We start from the raw sequence: 15,427 nt of genomic DNA on the forward strand, positions 1-15,427 counted from the left end.
GCTCAAAGCCGTAAACTTTATTGGGGGAACAATCTGGAACAAACACGTAAGATTTAACTTCGAAAATGATTGAGCGGAGTTGATCCCTCACCATATTAAACTTCTCTTTGTATATATATACAGTGGGCGTGATTACATATACGGAGCAGGCTTCAGCGTAAGCGCTGCAACCCGCGCCGCCCGTAATTTCACCTCGCACATCGGGCTATTACATATACGGTGACGGCAGCTCATAAAGTGCCGTAAGTCGGATAAACTAGCGATGTCCAAAAATGAGCGTAAATACAAATTTCTGGAGTCGCCAGTGACTTACGGCACTTTAGAAACTGCCGGCGCCTAAGAAAAGTAAAGAAAATAACAAATCTCCCGTAAAATTCTAACACGCCTCCCAAAAATAAGCCCGACACGTAAAAACCCCTATATCTGCAATCCCCCCCTCTCACTACTAATAATAAATGTATTAACCCCTAGACCGACAACCCCCCACAACCCTATAATCCTAATTAAACTATTAACCCTATATCCGCCATCAAACCCACACCGCAAATAATAACTAAATTATTAACCCCTAAATCCGCCAACCCCAACATCGCAAACTACCTATTAAAACTATTAACCCTTAATCCGCCATTAACCCACAACGCAATAAACCCATTAAAACTATTAACCCCTAATCCGCCATTAACCCACAATGCAATAAACCCATTAAAACTATTAACCCCTAATCCACCATTAACCCACAATGCAATAAACCTATTAAAGTATTAACCCCTAAACCGCCAACGCCCACAACGCAATAAACTCATTAAAACTATTAACCCCTAATCCACCATTAACCCACAACGCAGTAAACCTATTAAAGTATTAACCCCCTAAACCACCAACAATTTTCTGTAATTGTAGCTTAAAGGGACAGTCTACTCCAGAATTTTGATTAGTCTGTACCTTTAATTTATACTTAGTTTATTTGTATTTTTAAAGTAGTGTTAGGTTTTTTTAATTTAATAGTAACTTTAGTATTTTGTAAATTAGGTAATTTGGGTTCATTTAGGGGGTGTTACATTAGGGGGGTTAGGTTAGGGGTTAGGTTTATTGCGTTGTGGGCTTTGGTGGTTTAGGGGTTAATACTTTAACCCCTTAATGACCGGACCATTTTTCAATTTTCTTACCCTTAATGACAATGGCTATTTTTACATTTCTGCTGTGTTTGTGTTTAGCTGTAATTTTCCTCTTACTCATTACTGTACCCACACATATTATATACTGTTTTTCTCGCCATTAAATGGACTTTCTAAAGATACCATTATTTTCATCATGTCTTATAATTTACTATAAAAAAAATATAAAATATGAGGAAAAAATTGAAAAAAACACACTTTTTCTAACTTTGACCCCCAAAATCTGTTACACATCTACAACCACCAAAAAACACCCATGCTAAATAGTTTCTAAATTTTGTCCTGAGTTTAGAAATACCCAATGTTTACATGTTCTTTGCTTTTTTTCCAAGTTATAGGGCACTTTGCTATTTCCAAACCACTTTTTTTCAAAATTAGCGCTAGTTACATTGGAACACTGATATCTGTCTGGAATCCCTGAATATCCCTTGACATGTATATATATTTATTTAGAAGACATCCCAAAGCATTGATCTAGGCCCATTTTGGTATATTTCATGCCACCATTTCACTGCCAAATGCGATCAAATAAAATAAATTGTTTACTTTTTCACAAATTTTTTCACAAACTTTAGGTTTCTCGCTGAATTTATTTACAAACAACTTATGCAATTATGGCATACATGGTTGTAAATACCTTTCTGGGATCCCCTTTGTTCAGAAATAGCAGACTTATATGGCTTTGGCGTTGCTTTTTGGCAATTAGAAAGCCGCTAAATGCTGCTGCACACCACGTGTGTATTATGCCCAGCAGTGAAGGGGTTAATTAGGTAGCTTGTAGGGAGCTTTTAGGTTCAATTTTAGTGTAGTACAACCCAAATTATTGATCTAGGCCCATTTTGGTATATTTCATGCCACCATTTCACCGCCAAATACGATCAAATAAAAAAAAGACTGTTAAATTTATCACAATTTTAGGTTTCTCACTGAAATGATTTACAAATAGCTTGTGCAATTATGGCACAAATGGTTGTAAATACTTCTCTAGGATCCCCTTTGTTCAGAAATAGCAGACATATATGGCTTTGGCGTTGCTTTTTGGTAATAATAAGGCCGTTAAATGCTGCTGCGCAGCACACTTGTAATATGCCCAGCAGTTAGGGGTTAATTAGGTAGCTTGTAGGGTTAATTTTTAGCTCTATTGTAGAGATCAGCCTCCAACCTGACACATCCCACCCCCTGATCCCCCCTGACCCCCCGCAAACAGCTCTCTTCCCTCCCCCACCTCACAATTGTCACCGCCATCTTAAGTACTGGCAGAAAGTCTGCCAGTACTGAAATAAAAAGCTTTTTTTTTTTTTTATACTGTCTGCAGTGATGGATCCCCCCTTACCCCACAACCTCCCTGATCCCCCCATACATTTCTCTAACACTCCCCTGGACCCCCTCTACATATATGCCTCCATCTTGGGTACTGGCAGCTGTCTGCCAGTACCCAATTTGCCCCCCAATTTTTTTTTATTTTTTTTAACTTTTTTATGTAAAGCATTTGTTTTCTGTAGTGTAGCTGGCCCCCCTCAACAATCTACATCCCTCCCCCTCCCAGATCCCTTACTAAAATACAGAGATCAGCATTCATCTGTATTGTTTTTTTTTTTTATGCACATTTTGCGTGCGCACGCGCGCACACGCCGCCCCCCCCCGGCCGCACCAGCCCACAATCGCCGACAAGATCGGTAAGAGAGGCAATATATTACAACGGCAAACAGTGCCGATGGAAGCTGCTCCCACCCACCAACATGAACAAATGTTTAGCCATCAATGGCCGATGCAGAGAGGGCCACAGAGTGGCCCTTTCTGCATCGGTGGGTAATATAGGGGATTGCAGTGATGTCTCAATATTGAGACATCACTACAATCCCTTGTAAGCAGCTGGAAGCGATCATGATCGCTCCCAGCACTTCAAAAGGCAGAGGACGTACCAGGTACGTCAATTGTCACTAAGGGGAGTTTTTCCTATGATGTACCTGGTACGTCCTCTGTCATTAAGGGGTTAATAGGTTTATTGCATTGTGGGTTAATGGCGGATTAAGGGTTAATAGTTTTAATAGGTAGTGTGCGATGTTAGGGTTGGCGGATTTAGGGGTTAATAATTTAGTTATTACTTGCGGTGTGGGTTTGATGGCGGATATAGGGGTTAATATACTTTCGGCTAGATTACGAGTTTTGTGTTATGAGTGAAAAAGCTGCGTTAAAGGATCTTTTTCACTACCGCTGGTATTACGAGTCTTGCAGGTTTAGGGGATCAGCCAATAGAATGCAAGCTCAATCCTATTGGCTGATTGCAACAGCCAATAGGATTTTTTCAACTTTAATTCCGATTGGCTGATAGAAATCTATCAGTTAATCCGAATCTAAGGGACACCATCTTGGATGACGTAATTTAAAGGGAAACCTCATTTCGGAAGAAGACGTTGATTGAAGAGGATGCTCCGCGCCGGATGTCTTGAAGATGGACCCGCTCTGTGCCGGATGGATGAAGATAGAAGATGCCGTCTGGATGAAGACTTCTGCCCGGTTGGATGAAGACTTCTGCCGCCTCGTTGAGGACTTCTGCCGTGTCAGGGTTTTTTCCCTGTTGTGTTTGCCATGTGCTGCTGGCAGCCATTTTACTCACCTCTCTTCCTGACTATGGTGCATTGTGGGGGATGCTGCTCATTTCCTGCACTTCCTTTTATGGCCAGACTGGTGTGCATCATCCATGTGAGACAGGATGCAGTCTCAGAATTGTGATGTCATCACTTATTATTTAAAGGGCCTCTATTCAGTATGCTTTGCCTTTGCGTTGTCTCAGACCTGTTTGTGAGAGTTCCTGTGTATTACCTGGCTGCCTGACGTCCTTCCTGGTTCCTGATCCCTGGCTTGTTCCTGACTCTGCTGTTTTCCTTGTTCCTGATTCCGGCTCGTCTGACTATTCGCTTTGGCTCCTGACTCGGCTCGTCTGACTACCAGCTCTGGTTTTGATTCCTGCTTGTTATTTGACTTGTGGACTTTTTATTATTTTTTGCTATTAATAAAGGTGTGATTATTTTTGCACTTCTCGTCTCAGTCTGATTCCTGGCACCCTGACATGCCGGCTTCGTGGAGGATGGATGTCGGGTCTTTAAAAACTGTAAGTGGATCTTCGGGGGTTAGTGTTAGTCTTTTTTATGGTTTTTTTTTGGTGGGTTTTATTTTTAGGTTAGGGTTTGGGGCGGAAAAAGAGCTAAATGCCCTTTTCAGGGCAATGCTTATCCAAATACCCTTTTCAGGGCAATGGGGAGCTTAGGTTTTTTTAGTTAGGATTTTATTTGGGGGTTTTGGTTGTGTGGGTGGTGGGTTTTACTGTTGGGGGTTTTGTGTATTTTTTTTTTTACAGGTAAAAGAGCAGATTTCTTTGGGGCAATGCCCAGCAAAAGGCCCTTTTAAGGGCTATTGGTAATTTAGTTTAGGCTAGGGTTTTTTTATTTTGGGGGGGCTGTTTTTATTTTGATAGGGCTATTAGATTAGGTGTAATTAGTTTAAATAGCTGATAATTTCTTTTTTTATATTGTGTAATTTAGTGTTTTTGTTGTTCTAATTTAGTTAATTGTATTTAATTAATGTAATTTATTTAATTGTAGTGTAGTGTTAGGTGTTAGTGTAACTTAGGTTAGGTTTTATTTTACAGGTAAATTTGTATTTATTTTAGTTAGGTAGTTAGTAAATAGTTAATAACTATTTAGTAACTATTCTACCTAGTTAAAATAAATGCAAACTTGATTGTAAAATAAAAATAAAATGCTCAGCAGCGCTGGTATTGAAGTGCGGTATGGAGCTCAATTTTACTCTATGCTCACTTTTTGCCTGCTAACGCTGGGTTTTTGTAAACCTGTAATACCAGCGCTGTAGGGAAGTGAGCAGTGACAATAACATGACCGAGCAGCTCTTACCGCAAAACTCGTAATCTATTCGTTTATTAGTTATTGCGGTGGGGGATTGCGGTTGACAGGTAGATAGACATTGCGCATGCATTAGGTATTAGTTTATTTTTGCAGGCATTTTCGGGAGTTATGGTGTCCCATACTCAGTGCAAGGCTTGCTACGGCTGCCTTTTACTGCGAGGTAAAAATGGAGTAAGATTTCTCCATTTTCGCCACGTAAGTCCTTGCGCTGGATATTGGATACCGATTTGCGACGCAGTCCAATGTTAGCCTATGGGAGTAAAAATTGCGTGAGACGGGTGAAATATACGTGCCGCATTTATATGCGGTGCTATATATAGGATACCAAACCCGCGCAAAAACCGGCGTCGCCAGCTTTTGCGGGCGAAGCCACATATGTAATGGGGCCCAGTATGTCTTTATTTCGTCCATGGTCCTTTCTTTTCCCAAGTATTAGTTCCATCATTTTGTTTTTCTAGCATTAGGGATGGTGAATGTGTCCAAAGTAAATTCATTTGGTCAGACTAATAGTCCTGTAGATATTTTTTAGACAAACGAATGTCGATAAGGACAAAAAAAACTTAAAATTTGTTAAATGAATGTTATTTCCAAAGGTTACTTTCATTTTCGATTGTTCATAATTAGATTGAATATCCACATTCAAAATTTCAAATGTAGCATTCAATTTAACAAATACTATTGCAAAATGGTAGAGAATTGAGTAAAATAATACACAAGCGATACAAATACATTGATTTGAATGTTTCTATTTCAAATATTGCATAATTTGAATATTACATTTAAAGAGAGCGTTAGTACTATTACATTAAATGAATGTTAGAATGTTGTACAAACATTGTGAATTTGAAACAAACAAATTATCGGCTAGATTTAGAGTTTTGTCCCAACGCACCCTTTAAACAACGCTGGTATTTAGAGTTGTCTGAGGGGCTGCGTTAGGCTCAAAAAGGGTGCGTTGAGCTTAATGTAGCTCCACTTCAATTCTCAATACCAGCGTTGCCTATGGTAGCGGTAAGCTGGAAAAACATGCTCGTGCACGATTTCCCCATAGGAAACAATGGGGCTGAGCTGGCTGAAAAAAAACCTAACACCTGCAAAAAAGCAGCGTTCAGCTCCTAACGCAGCCCCATTGTTTCCTATGGGGAAACACTCTCTAAGTCTGCACCTAACACCCTAACATGTACCCCGAGTCTAAACACCCCTAATCTTACACTTATTAACCCCTAATCTGCCGCCCCCGCTATCGCTGACCCCTGCATTACACTATTAACCCCTAATCTGCCGCTCCAGACACCGCCGCAACTTACATTATCCCTATGAACCCCTAATCTGCTGCCCCTAACACCGCCGACCCCTATATTATATTTATTAACCCCTAATCTGCCCCCCTCAAAGTCGCCGCTACCTTACCTACACTTATTAACCCCTAATCTGCCGACCGGACCTCGCCGCTACTATAATAAATGTATTAACCCCTAAAGCTAAGTCTAACCCTAACACCCCCCCTAAATTAAATATAATTTTAATCTAACAAAATAAATTAACTCTTATTAACTAAAGTCTTCCTATTTAAAGCTAAATACTTACCTGTAAAATAAACCCTAACATAGCTACAATATAACAAATAATTATATTATAGCTATTTTAGGATTTATATTTATTTTACAGGCAACTTTGTATTTATTTTAACCAGGTACAATAGCTATTAAATAATTCATAACTATTTAATAGCTACCTAGTTAAAAACATAATTTATGTAAGAACTTACCTGATAAATTCATTTCTTTCATATTAGCAAGAGTCCATGAGCTAGTGACGTATGGGATATACATTCCTACCAGGAGGGGCAAAGTTTCCCAAACCTCAAATGCCTATAAATACACCCCTCACCACACCCACAATTCAGTTTAACGAATAGCCAAGAAGTGGGGTGATAAAAAAGTGCAAAAGCATATAAAATAAGGAATTGGAATAATTGTACTTTATACAAAAATCATAACCACCACAAAAAAAGGGCGGGCCTCATGGACTCTTGCTAATATGAAAGAAATGAATTTATCAGGTAAGTTCTTACATAAATTATGTTTCTTTCATGTAATTAGCAAGAGTCCATGAGCTAGTGACGTATGGGATAATGATTACCCAAGATGTGGATCTTTCCACACAAGAGTCACTAGAGAGGGAGGGATAAAATAAAGACAGCCAATTCCTGCTGCAAATAATCCACACCCAAAATAAAGTTTAATGAAAAACATAAGCAGAAGATTCAAACTGAAACCGCTGCCTGAAGTACTTTTCTACCAAAAACTGCTTCAGAAGAAGAAAATACATCAAAATGGTAGAATTTAGTAAAAGTATGCAGAGGACCAAGTTGCTGCTTTGCAAATCTGATCAATCGAAGCTTCATTCCTAAACGCCCAGGAAGTAGAAACTGACCTAGTAGAATGAGCTGTAATCCTCTGAGGCGGAGTTTTACCCGACTCAACATAGGCAAGATGAATTAAAGATTTCAACCAAGATGCCAAAGAAATGGCAGAAGCTTTCTGGCCTTTTCTAGAACCGGAAAAGATAACAAATAGACTAGAAGTCTTACGGAAAGACTTAGTAGCTTCAACATAATATTTCAAAGCTCTAACAACATCCAAAGAATGCAACGATTTCTCCTTAGAATTCTTAGGATTAGGACATAATGAAGGAACCACAATTTCTCTACTAATGTTGTTGGAATTCACAACTTTAGGTAAAAAATCAAAAGAAGTTCGCAACACCGCCTTATCCTGATGAAAAATCAGAAAAGGAGACTCACAAGAAAGAGCAGATAATTCAGAAACTCTTCTGGCAGAAGAGATTGCCAAAAGGAACAAAACTTTCCAAGAAAGTAATTTAATGTCCAATGAATGCATAGGTTCAAACGGAGGAGCTTGAAGAGCCCCCAGAACCAAATTCAAACTCCAAGGAGGAGAAATTGACTTAATGACAGGTTTTATACGAACCAAAGCTTGTACAAAACAATGAATATCAGGAAGAATAGCAATCTTTCTGTGAAAAAGAACAGAAAGAGCAGAGATTTGACCCTTCAAGGAACTTGCGGACAAACCCTTATCTAAACCATCCTGAAGAAACTGTAAAATTCTCGGTAGTCTAAAAGAATGCCAAGAAAAATGATGAGAAAGACACCAAGAAATATAAGTCTTCCAGACTCTATAATATATCTCTCTAGATACAGATTTACGCGCCTGTAACATAGTATTAATCACAGAGTCAGAGAAACCTCTTTGACCAAGAATCAAGCGTTCAATCTCCATACCTTTAAATTTAAGGATTTCAGATCCTGATGGAAAAAAAGGACCTTGCGACAGAAGGTCTGGTCTTAACGGAAGAGTCCACGGTTGGCAAGAGGCCATCCGGACCAGATCCGCATACCAAAACCTGTGAGGCCATGCCGGAGCTACCAGCAGAACAAACGAGCATTCCTTCAGAATCTTGGAGATTACTCTTGGAAGAAGAACTAGAGACGGAAAGATATAGGCAGGATGATACTTCCAAGGAAGTGATAATGCATCCACTGCCTCCGCCTGAGGATCCCGGGATCTGGACAGATACCTGGAAGTTTCTTGTTTAGATGAGAAGCCATCAGATCTATTTCTGGAAGTTCCCACATTTGAACAATCTGAAGAAATACCTCTGGGTGAAGAGACCATTCGCCCGGATGCAACGTTTGGCGACTGAGATAATCCGCTTCCCAATTGTCTATACCTGGGATATGAACCGCAGAGATTAGACAGGAGCTGGATTCCGCCCAAACCAGAATTCGAGATACTTCTTTCATAGCCAGAGGACTGTGAGTCCCTCCTTGATGATTGATGTATGCCACAGATGTGACATTGTCTGTCTGAAAACAAATGAACGATTCTCTCTTCAGAAGAGGCCAAAACTGAAGAGCTCTGAAAATTGCACGGAGTTCCAAAATATTGATCGGTAATCTCACCTCCTGAGATTCCCAAACTCCTTGTGCCGTCAGAGATCCCCACACAGCTCCCCAACCCGTGAGACTTGCATCTGTTGAAATTACAGTCCAGGTCGGAAGCACAAAAGAAGCCCCCTGAATTAAACGATGGTGATCTGTCCACTACGTTAGAGAGTGTCGTACAATCGGTTTTAAAGATATTATTTGAGATATCTTTGTGTAATCCTTGCACCATTGATTCAGCATACAGAGCTGAAGAGGTCGCATGTGAAAACGAGCAAAGGGGATCGCGTCCGATGCAGCAGTCATAAGACCTAGAATTTCCATGCATAAAGCTACCGAAGGGAATAATTGTGACTGAAGGTTTCGACAAGCTGAAATCAATTTTAGACGTCTCTTGTCTGTTAAAGACAGAGTCATGGACACTGAATCTATCTGGAAACCCAGAAAGGTCACCCTTGTCTGAGGAATCAATGAACTTTTTGGTAAATTGATCCTCCAACCATGATCTTGAAGAAACAACACAAGTCGATTCGTATGAGATTCTGCTAAATGTAAAGACTGAGCAAGTACCAAGATATCGTCCAAATAAGGAAATACCACAATACCCTGTTCTCTGATTACAGACAGAAGGGCACCGAGAACCTTTGTAAAAATTCTTGGAGCTGTAGCTAGGCCAAACGGCAGAGCCACAAACTGGTAATGCTTGTCCAGAAAAGAGAATCTCAGGAACTGATAATGATCTGGATGAATCGGAATATGCAGATATGCATCCTGTAAATCTATTGTGGACATATAATGCCCTTGCTGAACAAAAGGCAAGATAGTCCTTACAGTTACCATTTTGAATGTTGGTATCCTTACTTAACGATTCAATATTTTTAGATCCAGAACTGGTCTGAAGGAATTCTCCTCCTTTGGTACAATGAAGAGATTTGAATAAAACCCCATCCCCTGTTCCGGAACTGGAACTGGCATAATTACTCCAGTCAACTCTAGATCTGAAACACAATTCAGAAATGCTTGAGCTTTCACTGGATTTACTGGGACACGGGAAAGAAAAAATCTCTTTGCAGGAGGTCTCATCTTGAAACCAATTCTGTACCCTTCTGAAACAATGTTCTGAATCCAAAGATTGTGAACAGAATTGAACCAAATTTCTTTGAAAAAACGTAACCTGCCCCCTACCAGCTGAGCTGGAATGAGGGCCGCACCTTCATGTGGACTTAGAAGCAGGCTTTGCCTTTCTGGCAGGCTTGGATTTATTCCAGACTGGAGATGGTTTCCAAACTGAAACTGCTCCTGAGGATGAAGGATCAGGCTTTTGTTCTTTGTTGAAACGAAAGGAACGAAAACGATTATTAGCCCTGTTTTTACCCTTAGATTTTTTATCCTGTGGTAAAAAAGTTCCTTTCCCACCAGTAACAGTTGAGATAATAGAATCCAACTGAGAACCAAATAATTTGTTACCCTGGAAAGAAATGGAAAGTAGAGTTGATTTAGAAGCCATATCAGCATTCCAAGTCTTAAGCCATTAAGCTCTTCTAGCTAAAATAGCTAGAGACATAAACCTGACATCAACTCTAATAATATCAAAAATGGCATCACAGATAAAATTATTAGCACGCTGAAGAAGAATAATAATATTATGAGAATCATGATCTGTTACTTGTTGCGCTAAAGTTTCCAACCAAAAAGTTGAAGCTGCAGCAACATCAGCCAATGATATAGCAGGTCTAAGAAGATTACCTGAACACAGATAAGCTTTTCTTAGAAAGGATTCAATTTTCCTATCTAAAGGATCCTTAAACGAAGTACCATCTGACGTAGGAATAGTAGTACGTTTAGCAAGGGTAGAAATAGCCCCATCAACTCTAGGGATTTTGTCCCAAAATTCTAATCTGTCAGACGGCACAGGATATAATTGCTTAAAACGTTTAGAAGGAGTAAATGAATTACCCAATTTATCCCATTCTTTGGAAATTACTTCAGAAATAGCATTAGGAACAGGAAAAACTTCTGGAATAACCACAGGAGATTTAAATACCTTATCTAAACGTTTAGAATTAGTATCAAGAGGACCAGAATCCTCTATTTCTAAAGCAATTAGTACTTCAAGAAAAAAACGAATAAATTCCATTTTAAATAAATATGAAGATTTATCAGCATCAATCTCTGAGACAGAATCCTCTGAACCAGAAGAATCATCAGAATCAGAATGATGATGTTCATTTAAAAATTCATCTGTAGGGAGAGAAGTTTTAAAAGATTTTTTACGTTTACTAGAAGGAGAAATAACAGACATAGCCTTCTTGATGGATTCAGAAACAAAATCTCTTATGTTATCAGGAACATTCTGCACCTTAGATGTTGAAGGAACTGCAACAGGCAATGGTACTTTACTAAAGGAAATATTATCTGCATTAACAAGTTTGTCATGACAATTAATACAAACAACAGCCGGAGGAATAGCTACCAAAAGTTTACAGCAGATACACTTAGCTTTGGTAGGTCCAGCACTAGACAGCGATTTTCCTGAAGTATCTTCTGACTCAGATGCAACGTGAGACATCTTGCAATATGTAAGAGAAAAAACAACATATAAAGCAAAATTGATCAAATTCCTTAAATGACAGTTTCAGGAATGGGAAAAAATGCCAAAGAACAAGCTTCTAGCAACCAGAAGCAATGAAAAATGAGACAAATAATGTGGAGACAAAAGCGACGCCCATATTTTTTTAGCGCCAAATAAGACGCCCACATTATTTGGCGCCTAAATGCTTTTGGCGGCAAAAATGATGCCACTTCCGGAACGCCGACATTTTTGGCGCAAAATAACGTCAAAAAATGACGCAACTTCCGGCGACACGTATGACGCCGGAAACGGAAAAGATTTTTTGCGCCAAAAAAGTCCGCGCCAAGAATGACGCAATAAAATGAAGCATTTTCAGCCCCCGCGAGCCTAACAGCCCACAGGGAAAAAAAGAGTCAAATTTTTGAAGGTAAGAAAAAATGATTAATTCAAATGCATTATCCCAAATATGAAACTGACTGTCTGAAAATAAGGAATGTTGAACATTCTGAGTCAAGGCAAATAAATGTTTGAATACATATATTTAGAACTTTATAAACAAAGTGCCCAACCATAGCTTAGAGTGTCACAGAAAATAAGATTTACTTACCCCAGGACACTCATCTACATGTTTGTAGAAAGCCAAACCAGTACTGAAACGAGAATCAGCAGAGGTAATGGTATATAAATAAGAGTATATCGTCGATCTGAAAAGGGAGGTAAAAGATGAATCTCTACGACCGATAACAGAGAACCTATGAAATAGACCCCGTAGAAGGAGATCACTGCATTCAAATAGGCAATACTCTCCTCACATCCCTCTGACATTCACTGCACGCTGAGAGGAAAACCGGGCTCCAACTTGCTGCGGAGCGCATATCAACTTAGAATCTAGCACAAACTTACTTCACCACCTCCATAGGAGGCAAAGTTTGTAAAACTGAATTGTGGGTGTGGTGAGGGGTGTATTTATAGGCATTTTGAGGTTTGGGAAACTTTGCCCCTCCTGGTAGGAATGTATATCCCATACGTCACTAGCTCATGGACTCTAATACAAAATTACCTGTAAAATAAATCCTTACCTAAGTTACAATTAAACCTAACACTACACTATCAATAAATTAATTAAATAAATTACATACAATTACATACAACTAAATAAACTAAACTAAATTACAAAAAAACAAAACACTAAATTACAAAAAATAAAAAAAAGATTACAAGAATATTAGGCTAATTACACCTACTCTAAGCCCCCTAATAAAATAAAAAAGCCCCCCAAAATAAGAAAGGTCCCTACCCTATTCTAAATTAAAAAGTAACCAGCTCTTTTACCAGCCCTTAAAAGGGCTTTTTGCGGGGCATGCCCCAAAGTAATCAGCTCTTTTGCCTGTAAAAAAACATTAAAATCCACCACCCACATACCCCTACTCTAACCCAAACCCCCTTTAAATAAACCTAACACTACCCCCCTGAAGATCTCCCTACCTTGAGTCGTCTTCACCCAGCCGGGCTGAAGTCTTCATCCGATGGGGCAGAAGAGGACATCCAGACCGGCAGAAGTCTTCATCCTATCCGGGCAGAAGAGGACATCCGGACCGGCAGACATCTTCATCCAAGCGGCATCTTCTATCTTCATCCATCCGACGAGGAGCAGCTCCATCTTCAAGACCTCCAGCGCGGAACATCCTTCTTCACCGACGACTACCTGACGAATGAAGGTTCCTTTAAGGGACGTCATCCAAGATGGCGTCCCTTCAATTCCGATTGGCTGATAGAATTCTATCAGCCAATCGGAATTAAGGTAGAAAAAATCTGATTGGCTGTTCCGATCAGCCAATAGAATGCGAGTTCAATACGATTGGCTGATTGGATCAGCCAATCGGATTGAATTTCAATATGATTGGCTGATTGCATCAGCCAATCAGATTTTTGGCCATCAGCCAATCGGAATTGAAGGGACGCCATCTTGGATGACGTCCCTTAAAGGAACCTTCATTCGTCGGGTAGTCGTCGGTGAAGAAGGATGTTCCGCGCCGGAGGTCTTGAAGATGGAGCCACTCCTCGTCGGATGGATGAAGATAGAAGATGCCGCTTGGATGAAGATGTCTGCCGGTCCAGATGTCCTCTTCTGCCCGGATAGGATGAAGACTACTGCAGGTCTGGATGTCCTCGTTGTGCCCCATCGGATGAAGACTTCGGCCCGGCTGGGTGAAGACGACTCAAGGTAGGGAGATCTTCAGGGGGGTAGTGTTAGGTTTATTTAAGGGGGGTTTGTGTTAGAGTAGGGGTATGTGGGTGGTGGGTTTTAATGTTGGGGGGGTTGTATTTTTTTTACAGGCAAAAGAGCTGATTACTTTGGGACATGCACCGCAAAAAGCCCTTTTAAGGGCTGGTGAAAGAGCTGATTACTTTTTAATTTAGAATAGGGTAGGGACTTTTCTTATTTTGGGGGGCTTTTTTATTTTATTGGGGGGCTTAGAGTAGGTGTAATTAGCCTAATATTCTTGTAATCTTTTTTTATTTTTTGCAATTTAGTGTTTTTTTTTTTTGTAATTTAGTTTAGTTTATTTAATTGTATGTAATTTATTTAATTAATTTATTGATAGTGTAGTGTTAGGTTTAATTGTAACTTAGGTTAGGATTTATTTTACAGGTAATTTTGTAATTATTTTACCTAGGTAGCTATTAAATAGTTAATAACTATTTAATAGCTATTGTACCTAGTTAAAATAAATACAAAGTTGCCTGTAAAATAAATATAAATCCTAAAATAGCTACAATATAATTATTCGTTATATTGTAGCTATATTAGGGTTTATTTTACAGGTAAGTATTTAGTTTTAAATAGGAATACTTTAGTTAATAAGATTTCATTTATTTCGTTAGATTAAAATTATATTTAACTTAGGCGGGTGTTAGGGTTAGACTTAGCTTTAGGGGTTAATACATTTATTATAGTAGCGGCGAGGTCCGGTCGGCAGATTAGGGGTTAATACTTGAAGTTAGGTGTCGACGATGTTAGGGAGGGCAGATTAGGGGTTAATACTATTTATTATAGTGTTTGCAAGGCGGGAGTGCGGCGGTTTAGGGGTTAATACATTTATTATAGTAGCGGCGAGGTCCGGTCGGCAGATTAGGGGTTAATAACTGTAGGTAAGGTAGTGGCGACGTGGGGGGGGCAGATTAGGGGTTAATAAATATTATGTAGGTGTCGGCGATGTTAGGGGCAGCAAATTAGGGGTTCATAGGGATAATGTAGGTGGCGGCGATGTGCGGTCGACAGATTAGGGGTTAAAAATATTTATTATAGTGGCGGCGATGTGGGGGGGCCTCGGTTTAGGGGTACATAGGTAGTTTATGGGTGTTAGTGTACTTTAGAGCACTGTAGTTAAGAGCTATATATACCGGCGTTAGCCCATAAAGCTCTTAACTACAGCCTTTCCATGGGCGTTAGGAGTCTTGTCGGTAGAGGGTCTACCGCTCACTTCAGCCAAGACTCTAAATACCAGTGTTAGGAAGATCCCATTGAAAAGATAGGATACGCAATTGGTGTAAGGGGATCTGTGGTATGGAAAAGTCGCGGCTGGAAAGTGAGCGTTAGACCCTTTCCTGGCTGACTCTAAATACCAGCGGACGGCCAAAAGCAGCGTTAGGACCCCTTAACGCTGCTTTTGACGGCTAATGCAAAACTCTAAATCTAGGCATAATTTATTTAAATTTGTTTTATTTTTCAAATGCTGCAAAACATTGGCCCGTCCATAAAGGGTGCTCCCTATACTGTTTT

At 39.7% G+C, this 15,427-nt stretch overlaps 1 protein-coding gene across 1 annotated transcript in view; it reads left to right on the top strand.

Annotated features, from left to right (window-relative positions):
- Nucleotides 1-15,427, top strand: part of LOC128635707 (alpha-2-macroglobulin) — an 806,957-nt gene that overhangs the window by 392,023 nt on the left and 399,507 nt on the right. The window lies entirely within an intron of this gene.

The sequence above is a fragment of the Bombina bombina genome, chromosome 7 (genome assembly GCF_027579735.1).
Source record: "Bombina bombina isolate aBomBom1 chromosome 7, aBomBom1.pri, whole genome shotgun sequence".
Taxonomy (NCBI): Eukaryota; Metazoa; Chordata; class Amphibia; order Anura; family Bombinatoridae; genus Bombina; species Bombina bombina.